The sequence below is a fragment of the Protomyctophum parallelum genome (assembly GCF_964188405.1).
Source record: "Protomyctophum parallelum genome assembly, chromosome: 7".
Taxonomy (NCBI): Eukaryota; Metazoa; Chordata; class Actinopteri; order Myctophiformes; family Myctophidae; genus Protomyctophum; species Protomyctophum parallelum.
Window position 1 is genome coordinate 18722449 of NC_139705.1, and position 12522 is coordinate 18734970.

Genomic DNA, 12522 nt, shown 5'->3' on the forward strand with positions numbered 1-12522 from the left:
AGACTGGATCACATAACTGACAAAGCTAGATCTCGATTAACAGATCCTATAATTCCTATATAGTAGTAGATATAACTACTACCTCTACATCGTTTTGCTGATGCCACCACCATACATCTCTTTCTGTGCATTTGGCGCTCACTAACGTTAGCAGCATAGAACCATCTAGCTTCTGGACTAATCGATATACTGTATATATCACGCACGCCTTGACATTGGCAGTGTGCTTTCGGTGAGAGGGCAAAAACACAGATCGAATCTCACTCCGAGGCGCTTTGTGATATCATACCATCCATCACACAGCTTGTCTCCTTTATAGATGCCAAAGCTTTCATTGTCAAGATGAGGATCTCTCTGATGGGATCTTTTTGACAGCTCGAACGTTAGCAGGCGGGCTACAAAAAAGGGATGCTAACAAAGCTATAGTGGAACTACAGCCCCTAGGTTCTTCAAAAAGCACGTTTTAACGACCTTGCAAAACACGATCAACGGGCTCAGTTAAATAAATACCCCCATCATCTGTAGAAGAGCACAACGTCCTTACCGTGGTAGCTGTGTGATGTGCAATAATAATGTGCTGACAGGTCAAGAAGAGAAGATGAGATGGTTATGAACCTCTGATGTTGTTGACACAGAGACGGAAGTAGCTGGCAGGGGGGGCGGTATCGGCAACGTCCATATCCCATAGCCCGAGGGGTGTTCTGACGCGCTTTGATTGGCTGGTTGGTTGCCAAGTGCCTGGCTCGTACTCGTGAATACTTCTCCTCGAAGAGAATCGGCTATTTTCGGCGCGCGGCACCGTGTGCTCCGGTCTTATAGCTCCATGGCTCCAGGCTCCGGTTCATTCAGAACGCCTCATTCACTTCATTCATTATGTATCATGTGGCTGACAGAAACAGAGACTCAGAAACATAACAAGGTCAGTAAAGAGACTGAGAGAATGGTTTGTTGTAAAATGACACATGCAAATCACGACGTCTACTCTACATAGTTACTGAGTAACTATGTAGAGTAGGGTGCATAGTAGGCCCATAGACATATAGGCCTCTACTGGACACATACAAAATATTAGCATGCCATGCATGTTCTTGCAACCAACAAGCCAATCATTGCGTGACCATCCCCCCCGAAACATGGGATCTAGATTTGGGGCGGCATGACAAGTAACCAATCATGTGTTAGCGAACAGACAACGGACCAACTCCCACCACCGCGCTATACAGGTAAAGGAATGGAACAGCGTGTACCATCCTTAGAGTATATAGGTACCATCCAGGACAGGTCAAATGAATAGAAGACATAGACAAATCATACACTTGTCATTCTTGTTACATCTCGACCCGAGCTCCACAGTTGACGCCTTAAAAGTAGATTTTCTTTTAATGTTTCTGTAGAACACTAATGTCATAACCAAATCAAACAACCATAACATCTCTCCATTAATTCATAGCCTAGGCTAAATGTTGTATATATTTAATACACCGTGAGACACATCTTGGTCACATGAAAAATGAGTCTGCTCAGAGCAGCATTGCCCAGATAGGGCCTATATAGTAAGAGAAATCTATGAAAATCTGGGAACTAAATCGTTACCAAGAGATTTCTTCACCAATGTGTTTCTAAATGTGTTTAATAACATGTACTAAAAGTTTGAAATTCAACTCCTGTGGGAAATTGAGTTATTAGCATAATATGTGACCATACCCATAACATCCTATATAAGGCCAAAAAGTCAACATTTCATAATTCTTTAAGTAGCATGTGATATATGAAACTAGGGTTTTTTCATGATTCTGAATCCATTCCAAGCATTAGTTTTGCACAAAAAACACTCCTTGGGCTAAACCTGTCTACCTGTCAATATGAACTCCTCTAGATGAGTCAGTGATGCTCATGGGCACACTTAAAGGAGATCAACTGACCCTGTTCCCCCACAATTAGGCTCAAACATAGAGAAAATGCATTCTACTATGCTGCCACCATATAGGCCTAATGTGTTAGCAAACAGTGAGCATTGTTTAACTCCTTGAACACATTCGTAGTATAGCATCCCCCTGCCCCCACCCAGTCATTTCTCTGTTGATGCTACAGCTTTTTCTACCAATATGTATTCTATTGAATCGTATATTACTGATGAATTGAAACACCTCCACTCTTAAAAATAACCACATATATTGTACCAGTTATGTACCAGATCATTTTGTATGAGTTGTTGTCACTTTGAAACAGCATGAGTCACAATAAAGGCAACTATAGCTCTGTTGCAAGTGTTGCTTTCAGGTCTTGTCAAAATGAGATAACTTCCCCAGTGTATTATCTTTCTCATCAGTAATGGAAGAAGTCAGTCATTGATATGGCTGATGCAGCTGTCTGTTTTTACGAAACAACCTGAGCATGACTAGAAGCAGATGCTTTGCATGTAACCTGACTGCATAATGTGCATAGAATCAAGTTTGCCCCCCCCCCCTCTCCATTTCTGTGTATGCATGGGAATGCTCCCTTTATTACTGTGTCACTGTACTGTAACAGCACAAACTTGACACTATATGCCCAGAAAGAACATGGAGATGACAGAGGAAATTGAGAAAGAGAGAGAGAAATTCTGAGACAGGAAGAGATGGCTAAACGAGTACAAGATAAACAGTAACATTATCATAATGAGACTGATACTTGTACTGAAAAATGTATTCTGAATTTGAGTCTGAAGTATTTCAGAATTTTACTGTTCTGTACTTATCTTTGCCAAGGATGTTGTGTTTTCTCTGCACCTGTCTGACCGACATTTCTCAGAAAATTATGTCCAGGTTGCACATAAATTGTACTCATTCTACTCATGCAAGAGGAAGGAATGATTTTGTTGATCCCATGAACATTCCTCTTGCGCCACCAACAGGCCAAACTTTCAAATACGCAAACTGGGCAGATTTGTAGGCCTTGGCGGAGGTCAGTACTTGACCGAGTGCAATCTTGTTAATGATGCTTGTCAGCTGAGAAGTGGGGAGGGTTGGTCAGACATGCAGACCTCTTCCCCAGTTACATAACAGTTGTTTTATTGTGTGATGAGAAGAATGAATTAGAGAACAGAGGAGAGGAGGTGGGGGGAGAACAGGGGAGGACAGAATGGTCTCCATTCAAGCTCCTAACAGTAGACAAAGTTCTGCTTGTCCAAACACACACGTGCACGCATGAACACATGCACACATTCACGCTTCCGCACGCATGCACGCACGCACGCAATACATACATACATACATAGTCATACACATTTGTAGTTTACAATTGTAGACAGCCGTGGCTTACATCAAGCAAACTCTGGGATCAAATAATACTTGCAAATTGAGTAGGCCTGGAGGTGTAGTTCACACACACACACACACACACACACACACACACACACACACACACACACACACACACACACACACACACACACACACACACACACACACTCACACTCACACTCACAAGGAATCTATTTACAGTATAGTGGTTAACTGTACCATTGGCAAACGACTGAGCTAACCCAGCAACATCGACCACAATTACTGGTGCCATTGTGTCCTCAGAGTGATGGGGGTGTCAGACAACCTTTTATTATATTTTGATGCATTAGCAACATTGTTCTCGGCCTATGTGCATATAAAGCACGTTACATTAAATAGAACATTTCACACCCAGTAAAATCCTGAATGTTAATTTAACACTCTCAGAGTTTACTGTGCAGTGAAACGGATTCTACAACTTCATCATCAGCGTGAGTCAGCAAGAAAGTGAACACTAATTTACACTATCTTGCACCTCAGGGGGAAAAGCTAGATAAATATGTATCTTTCTTTCGGCCTCTTGGTGCCATTAGTCCAGGCACAGCATTAATTGTGCCAAGTGCTAAGCTGCTGTGTTGGCATAAAAAACGTTTTCTTTTTTGGGGTTTTTTGCCCTCATGTTTGCCCTCATGTTAATACATGAACAAAAGGAGCATTTCTCGATGAAGTACTGTTGTGTAGTTAAGTTGTTTTTCCATGCAGTGTCGGTTTATGATGCACCTCTCGATGAATCTAAATCTAGTAAAAGGGCCCCAATGGAAACTGGCTTTCTTTGATAAATCCTTTTAGCAGACCTTGTGTTGTACTGTACTTGTCCTTTTAGCAGACCTTGTGTTGTACTGTACTTGTCCTTTTAGCAGACCTTGTGTTGTACTGTACTTGTCCTTTTAGCAGACCTTGTGTTGTACTGTACTTGTCCTTTTAGCAGACCTTGTGTTGTACTGTACTTGTCCTTTTAGCAGACCTTGTGTTGTACTGTACTTGTCCTTTTAGCAGACCTTGTGTTGTACTGTACTTGTCCTTTTAGCAGACCTTGTGTTGTACTGTACTTGTCCTTTTAGCAGACCTTGTGTTGTACTGTACTTGTCCTTTTAGCAGACCTTGTGTTGTACTGTACTTGTCCTTTTAGCAGAACTTGTGTTGTACTGTACTTGTCCTTTTAGCAGATCTTGTGTTGTACTGTACTTGTCCTTTTAGCAGACCTTGTGTTGTACTGTACTTGCCTGTGCTTGTCTATGCAAACCAAGTATTCAATTCATCAAACCCCCTTCATGACCCTGCACTGCAGTGCCCTGACTGGCCATTCCACAACTCACCACTAGATGGGGATACAGACCATAATTAAATACCATTCTATCTAATTTGAACCCCTGTTCCTTAGTGAATTTGACTTCAAACTGTACTATAATCAGTACACTGGCACGTATTGAATTCCTAATCTGAATTACTTCCATTTTCACACGTTTTTAAGAAATGTTTACTGGAGGCTGATGGTATGTTAAAGTGATGTGAGGGACTTAAAATAATTGTTTTAATTGATGGCCTTCATGCCCTGGCACTCGGCCTTGTGCCCTCAAAAAGTTGACCACACTAAAGGACAAGTGGCCTTGCCCCTAAAAGGATGAAATTCCAGGCCTGGATGTGACAATATCCACATGTGGACAGTAGCTCTATTCTAAGTTCTATTCTATTCTGTTTACTGCTCTGAAACAGAATTTCATCTTTATTTTACTTTGTTAAACATTAAAACTAAATAATGTTAATAGCTTTCAACCTTATCCAATTTTGGGCATGTCATTATAGGTGAAAAAATAATAAAATAAGAACAATAGTGAAAATGGCACATATACACCTGGATGCGTTGTGATCTTATAGATCATCTATTTTTGCTATGTAACACTGAAGTATTAAATATGTGTTCTAGTCTTCTAGCCTTTAGCCCTTTAACACTCACCTATCCTTAATTGTAACTATTGCTAAAGTGTTCTGGTCCATTTTCAAAGTGAATGCAGGTCAAATATCTTCACTTATAGACAGTAAAAAATAAACATAGTTTGTCTCATCTTCTGCTCCTCTCACGAGGATAAAATAACAGTGACTACACCACACATAGTTTATAAGAATGTCACACAACTCTCTCTCTCTCTCTCTCTCACACACACACACACACACACACACACACAGTGTGAACCCTCTGGAGACACAGCGGTCTCTGCAGGAGGTCTATGTGTTGACATCGTTATAATGCTTATGTAGGCCAACCTCTGAGCAGGAGGAAGCAGCTTGTTATTGCTGTTCACACAGGCCACGGGAGACACTCTGCTGCACTAGGAAGACACATTTCCTATGCAACTCTCACAGATTGTCTTGTAATTGCAGTCTGATCACGTTTTTACATAGCAAGTAGTTTGAAAAGTGGAAACAAAGGACTATAATTAATTAGTGCAACGTGGTTTGAACACCAAAGCAAATAGCTCATTGTGTCGACATGTACTACAGTAGGTGTTTGGGGTTCTGAGTTATGGCTTTAAAACTACATATTAAATGGAAAAATCTGCAAATATCACATTTCATCCAGTTCAGCTGTGGCTATACTGGCTAGTATTTTTCATCCCAAACTGCAAAATTGTCTCCATTCTTCAAATGGAATTGTGGTTTAATAAAAATCACTGGGCTGACAGCTCAACTAGACTTATGGTCAAATGACCCAACAACCTTCAGTGTTAATTCTTCAGCAATAAAACCCAAGGGGGAAGTACGCCTGTGTTATGACTTCTGGGTATTATGGTGAGCTAGCTCCCTGTTCACCACCAGAGATGACATTAACCAGATTAAGACAGCCATACATTATGGTTATTACAGTCACAATGTTAGCCTGATCTGTTTCAATAGTTTATTGTAATGACAGAAGTGACATTGTATTGCCAAACCCTTGAAATGTACATTCAAAGTAAAATAAAAAATAAGAATCCGTTTTTTGTGTTTAAAATAAAACAAACACATCCAACAGTTTAAGTTAAGTCAACCACTTAAACCTGCTAGACTTAATCATTTGGACCTGAGTTGGCTCTTGGCCAATACAAGCTTGTAGATTGGCTATTTTTGGGCTAATGTTCCCTCCATAATATGAATGCTGGAATTCATGAGGTTAAAGTACACCTGGAATTTGTCCTCAGCATTTAACCCATCGTCCCATCCTAACCATTATGGGCAGTAATTCTCCAGTGCCCGTCATCTGCACTACTAGACCAGTGTATTTTGGCAGGAGCAAGTGCCTAACTATCATGTCTTTTGGAGGAAGGAAACCTGCATGATAGAGAAACCCCAAGCGGGAGAACATGCAAACTCCACACAGAAAGGCCTCAAACCCCCAGGGGGATTTAAACTCAGGATGTTTTTGCTGTGAGTGTAGAGTCATGTTAATTATGTACCCTCCCATGGCCTACTCATGAATATAAATATTATATTGTAAATATGAGGGCTCATCAAAAAGAATATAATAATAATATAAGTATATGCATCATGATCAGCATCAGATGCATCTGATGTCCTCTTGGGTGGGGTGGGATTTGGCAGTGATCACGTGCTGCCGCCAGTACACACCAGCCATTTATCACAAGACACCCTCTGCCGAGCTTGGCCCACCACAGGTTGATCAGACCTGGGTGTGTGTCGCACGGTGGCACCATGTGGTCATTTGGCAGCCCATGTTCCGTCCACAGCCAGTGACTGCTGCATTCTGCTCCATTGGCATGTTCTTTGGTTGCCTTCCGTGGGGCCTGCCCTCTGATCACTACTTCATGTTCTTTGATTGCCTTCCGTGGGGCCTGCCCTCTGATCACTACTTCATGTTCTTTGATTGCCTTCCGTGGGGCCTGCCCTCTGATCACTACTTCCTTCAGGAGTAGTTTGGTTGCTGTAGCCATGCGGGTGTTGCTTGAACTTGCTTCCAAACCAAGTCCCCCTCTGCCATGTTGGACGTGCCCCACTATCTCCCGGTGTCCGAGGCGGGTCTTTGCCACCACTGCTGCAGGTGGTTTCCATTTCCTCCCTGTTGCTAGGGTTGGAGCAGCACCGGGATTCTGTGAGAGTAATTTCCAGCCTTGATTTGTCACATTGTCATTTGTACTCCTCCACGAGGCTTGAGATTGATAGGGAGAGGGGAGATGTAATCAAATCTCTGCCCTTTCAGCTTTAAATAATAAACACTTGTGTGAAGTGAGGGGCTCCCACTATATTTATACCGACCACATGACGTCTTACGTCGTCACTTAGTGCCCTAAGCCCTAAACAAATATTAATGTCCAGACTTGGCTGGCAAATGTTTTACGTCATTACTTAAGTGCTCTAAACAAACAGTCCTTAGAAGACTTGGCTGGCTCTAAAGTGTTCCAAACAAACATGTCAAGAAGTGTTTTTCCCACAGTAGGGTGTGGGTTTTCTTCTTGTTAAATCACACTAAGACCCCTTTATTAAGACGTCTGATTAACAGTCCTGGTCCATTTCCTTCACAGCACCACTCAAGTCTAATCTTGTTTTGATCATTATACTCTTTGACCATGAGCGAGGCTGGCCAGAGAACCAGCTGAGAACCCATTCTCAGCCACTAGTACTACACAGTTGCTGGCATAATTAGAAAAATGTTCTGTTCTATTCCTTCCACCTTATTCTCCTTTCCTGAATCCTATTGAGGAGCCGGCTTTGAGCAGGCTGGTTTACAGTAAAAAAAAAAAAGGCTGCATATTTGTGTGCTGTTTTATAAATGGTGCATTTATATAGCGCCTTTATCCAAGGCGCTTTACAGAGATTGTGCATTACATTCACCCATTCACACACACATTCATACACCGATGGCAGCGGAAACCATGCAAGGCACCAACTAGCACATCAGGAGCAATTAGGGGTTCAGTGTCTTGCTCAAGGACACTTCGACAGTAACTCTGGGGGAGCCCGGGTTCGAACTGGCAACCTTACGGTTACCATCCAGGCACTCTACCCCTGAGCCACCACAATAGTCTTTTATGTTTGACTATGAAAAAGTAGGCCTACACGGAGTCATTTTACAAAAAAGGAGAAATGGCTCATTCTCCAGTCGTTCCATTTCTATGATTGTGTTTTCGATTGTGTTTTCAATTTTCACTTAATTGTGCTGTAAATGCTTGGTAGTGTGTAGCCAAATGCTAGTTGTGTGTACTCAATGAATGGTATGTGTGTGTCATTTGAAAATATGGCTGTGTGTACCAAATGAAAACACATGTGCAGTTTTGAAAAAGCGGTTTTTGTTTTGAAAAAGGTGTGTTAACAATCGTGGAAAAACTGTAATACACAGCCAATACAAACAGAAAGTGCAAATTGAAGCAGAAATGAACTGCGTGTGTGTGTGTGTGTGTGTGTGTGCGTGTGTGTGTGTGTGTGTGTGTGTGTGTGTGTGTGTGTGTGTGTGTGTGTGTGTGTGTGTGTGTGTGCACAGCATGCATGTTTTTTGGCTTTACAAATCTGTGGCGCCTTCAGGTGGTTGGGATGGGGATGACGTTTTACAGATAAGCTGAAACTCATACTTCAGTTCAAACAGAGCAGGACACAGCCCAAAGAGTTAATGATAGTGGAAATGACTTTCTGTTCATGTCGACGTACGACCGGAAAGGTTTACCAGTGGCGTTGCTGATGTAAGCTAGTCATTATATACAATCTCTCACAGACACATGCAATCTCATCCATGCGCAGTTGTGCACACACTATCAGTCACACACTCAACATTATTTCACTCAAACGCACACACACACTGTGACACACACACACACACACACACACACACACACACACACACACACACACACACACACACACACACACACACACACACACACACACACACACACACACAGTGGTTGACTGCTTACCAATTATTGAACCAAATATAACTTGCAAGGACAGCAAGTTTCCATTTATCGTTAGGCGCTTCTCTTTGTCTCTGCAACATAGACTGGAAATCATGCCAGGGTGTTTTTCTCTGATAATTAGTGAAATGTCCTCACTGTTAATGAGTGCATCCTGGCTGGATGTGGTCTACAGTAGAAGCCATTAGGGGACATGCACTGACTGAAATTTACTAACTATTATCCTCTGTAATTGTTGCTTTTCATCATTGAGAAGGACAGAAAGTTAAATCACCTGTGTTAATTTATCAATTTTCTTTACTCTTGACAGTTTGTATACACCTTTTACATTTTACTGTGTAGGAGGGCGACAGGGGAGCTAGAGGAAAGATTTTGTGAGTTCTGTCCCTGGACCAGCAGACATACACTGTGTACTTATAACCAGTAACCACTATGAGTTCTGTCCCTGGACCAGCAGACATACACTGTGTACTTATAACCAGTAACCACTATGAGTTCTGTCCCTGGACCAGCAGACATACACTGTACTTATAACCACTATGAGTTCTGTCCCTGGACCAGCAGACATACGCTCTACTTATAACCACTATGTGGTGAGTTCTGTCCCTGGACCAGCAGACATACGCTCTACTTATAACCACTATGTGGTGAGTTCTGTCCCTGGACCAGCAGACATACACTGTACTTATAACCACTATGTGGTGAGTTCTGTCCCTGGACCAGCAGACATACGCTCTACTTATAACCACTATGTGGTGAGTTCTGTCTGTGGACCAGCAGACATACGCTCTACTTATAACCACTATGTGGTGAGTTCTGTCTGTGGACCAGCAGACATACGCTCTACTTATAACCACTATGTGGTGAGTTCTGTCCCTGGACCAGCAGACATACACTGTACGTACTGTATAACCACTATGTGGTGAGTTCTGTCTGTGGACCAGCAGACATACACTGTACTTATAACCACTATGTGGTGAGTTCTGTCTGTGGACCAGCAGACATACACTGTACTTATAACCACTATGTGGTGAGTTCTGTCCCTGGACCAGCAGACATACACTCTACTTATAACCACTATGTGGCAGAACAATGACAGATGCCATCGTTCTTTTTAAAATAAATATGTTTTACACAATTTCCACAGAGTAGCAGAGAAAAGAAAGAAAATATCTGTCCAATATACATTTAAAAGACAAATGTATAATTTTCATAGTTTTATAGAAAATCACTGGCCATGGAGAAAATGTAGTGTTATTGGCTTCATGAAACAAATTAATTTGTCAAGCATTTTAATTGAAAGCCTTTTTGAGAGCTTTGTTTCTCCCAGCATGGATAGATACAACACGCACGCACGCACGTACGTACGCACGCACGATTGCACACACACACCTCTGCCTCTGATCTTCTTCCATCCCAGGCTGTATGATGACTGGCATGCAGTTAGTTGACTGATACCTTTGCAGCCTGGTTGGCTGGTTTGCTGGACAGCAACCTGTGTCTGGCTGATTTGTTTATTTGCTGGTTGGCTGGCTGGTTGGTCTAGTTCCACTGTCTGAGATTATGGGGTGAATGAATGTGGCCAGACCCATCTTCTCTTTCTGTCATAGTGACATTGTCCTGCATCAGATCATATCCAAATCAGGTTATCCAAGTGCAACCACTCCCTTACGGAGCTATGTGTGTGGCTGGCTGGGTCTGAGCACTATGTGTGCGGCTTGCTGGCTGGCTGGGTCTGAGCACTATGTGTGTGGCTTGCTGGCTGGGTCTGAGCATACATACATAGATAAATAGATAGATAGATAGATAGATAGATAGATAGATAGATAGATAGATATTATAGCAGTGACTGACTGAGACATCGAGCATGCGTGCGCAACTGGTTGTGGCCCCCATCAAGTGACCTTTTGACCAATGCGGCCCTCGCCCCAAGTTGAGTTCGACACCCCTGGTCTAGTCACTACTGACTGACTGGCTGGTTGGTCTAGTCACTACTGACTGACTGGCTGGTTGGTCTAGTCACTACTGACTGACTGGCTGGTTGGTCTAGTCACTACTGACTGACTGGCTGGTTGGTCTAGTCACTACTGACTGACTGGCTGGTTGGTCTAGTCACTACTGACTGACTGGCTGGTTGGTCTAGTCACTACTGACTGACTGGCTGGTTGGTCTAGTCACTACTGACTGGCTGGTTGTTAAACGGAATGCTCGCCTCAAAACACCCTTGCCCTCATTTCTTTCCGCCGACTGCTCAGTGTTTTACTGAGGATAGGTCAGGATAGTTTTACTGAGCTTAAGTTTAGGAATAGGGTTAGGTTTTGACACCGTTTTACCAAGGTTAAGGTTAGGATTCAGGAATAAGGTTTGGTTTAAGCATAGTTTACCGAGTTTACATTTAGGAATACCAGGTATAGAGACAGCTCAGAGTTCGCCAGAATTGCACCCAAGGCGACTGCATTATGGATTTTGGCCGGTTTACTGACAGATTGGCTGTCTGCCTGCCTGGCACCCCATGAGAAAGTTTAGTCTCACTGTGGATTGTCCAAACCAAAACAGATGGTGCATTTGACAAAATCTTCCACCTAGAAATAGTAATAAAAATAAAACAAATTTGCTCGAAATGTGCATTCCTCTCACCTATGGTCATGAAGTGTGGGTGATGGAGAGATGACCGAAAGAATAAGGTCGCGAATACAAGCTGCCGAAATGAGTTTTCTCCGACGGGTGGCTGGCATCTCCCTTAGAGATAGGGTTAGGAGTTCAGTCACACGAGAGAGACTTCTCTCAAGAGAAAGCATCTGGTTAGGATGCCTCTCGAGCGTCTCCCTAGGGAGGTCCTCGAGGCACGTCCCACTGGGAGGAGACCCCGGGGCAGACCAAGGATCAGATAGAAGGATTACATCGACTCAATGGAACGCCTCGGGATCCCCCAGGAGGAAGTTACTAATGTTGCTCTGGAGAGGGAAGTCTGGAGTGCTCTGGTGGAGCTGTTGCCCCAGTGACCCGACTACGGATAAGCGGTTGAAGATGTATGGATGGATGAATGGTGGCACCCAAGGGCAGAAGTGAATGCGCTTTTGGAGATGTGCTCTATTATTAAGACCCTCAACAGGCGATTCCATTTTGGGGATGATTGAATGTTGTGTTTATGATATATGCCTTTTTGTGAATCTATGGTAATTACAGTGGCGTGCACAGACATTTAGAGGAGCAGGTGCTCAAGTGAAAAAAGTGTGTAGTAATAGTAATAGTGAGATTTATAGATTTTGGGGCCTAAATAATATATTAGAAGCTTTTTATCA

At 42.8% G+C, this 12522-nt stretch overlaps 2 protein-coding genes across 2 annotated transcripts in view; one reads left to right on the plus strand and one right to left on the minus strand.

The window, feature by feature from the left end:
• Window positions 1-656, minus strand: part of LOC310861026 (oxysterol-binding protein-related protein 2-like) — a 31730-nt gene extending 31074 nt beyond the window's left edge. Inside the window, exon 1 of the mRNA XM_083768282.1 lies at window positions 545-656. The gene's annotated coding sequence lies outside the window, so the exon portion shown is untranslated. The remainder of the gene's footprint in view (window positions 1-544) is intronic.
• The window catches only part of mtcl2 (microtubule crosslinking factor 2), a 304621-nt gene that overhangs the window by 168440 nt on the left and 123659 nt on the right, over window positions 1-12522 (plus strand). The gene's annotated exons all lie outside the window — the stretch shown is intronic.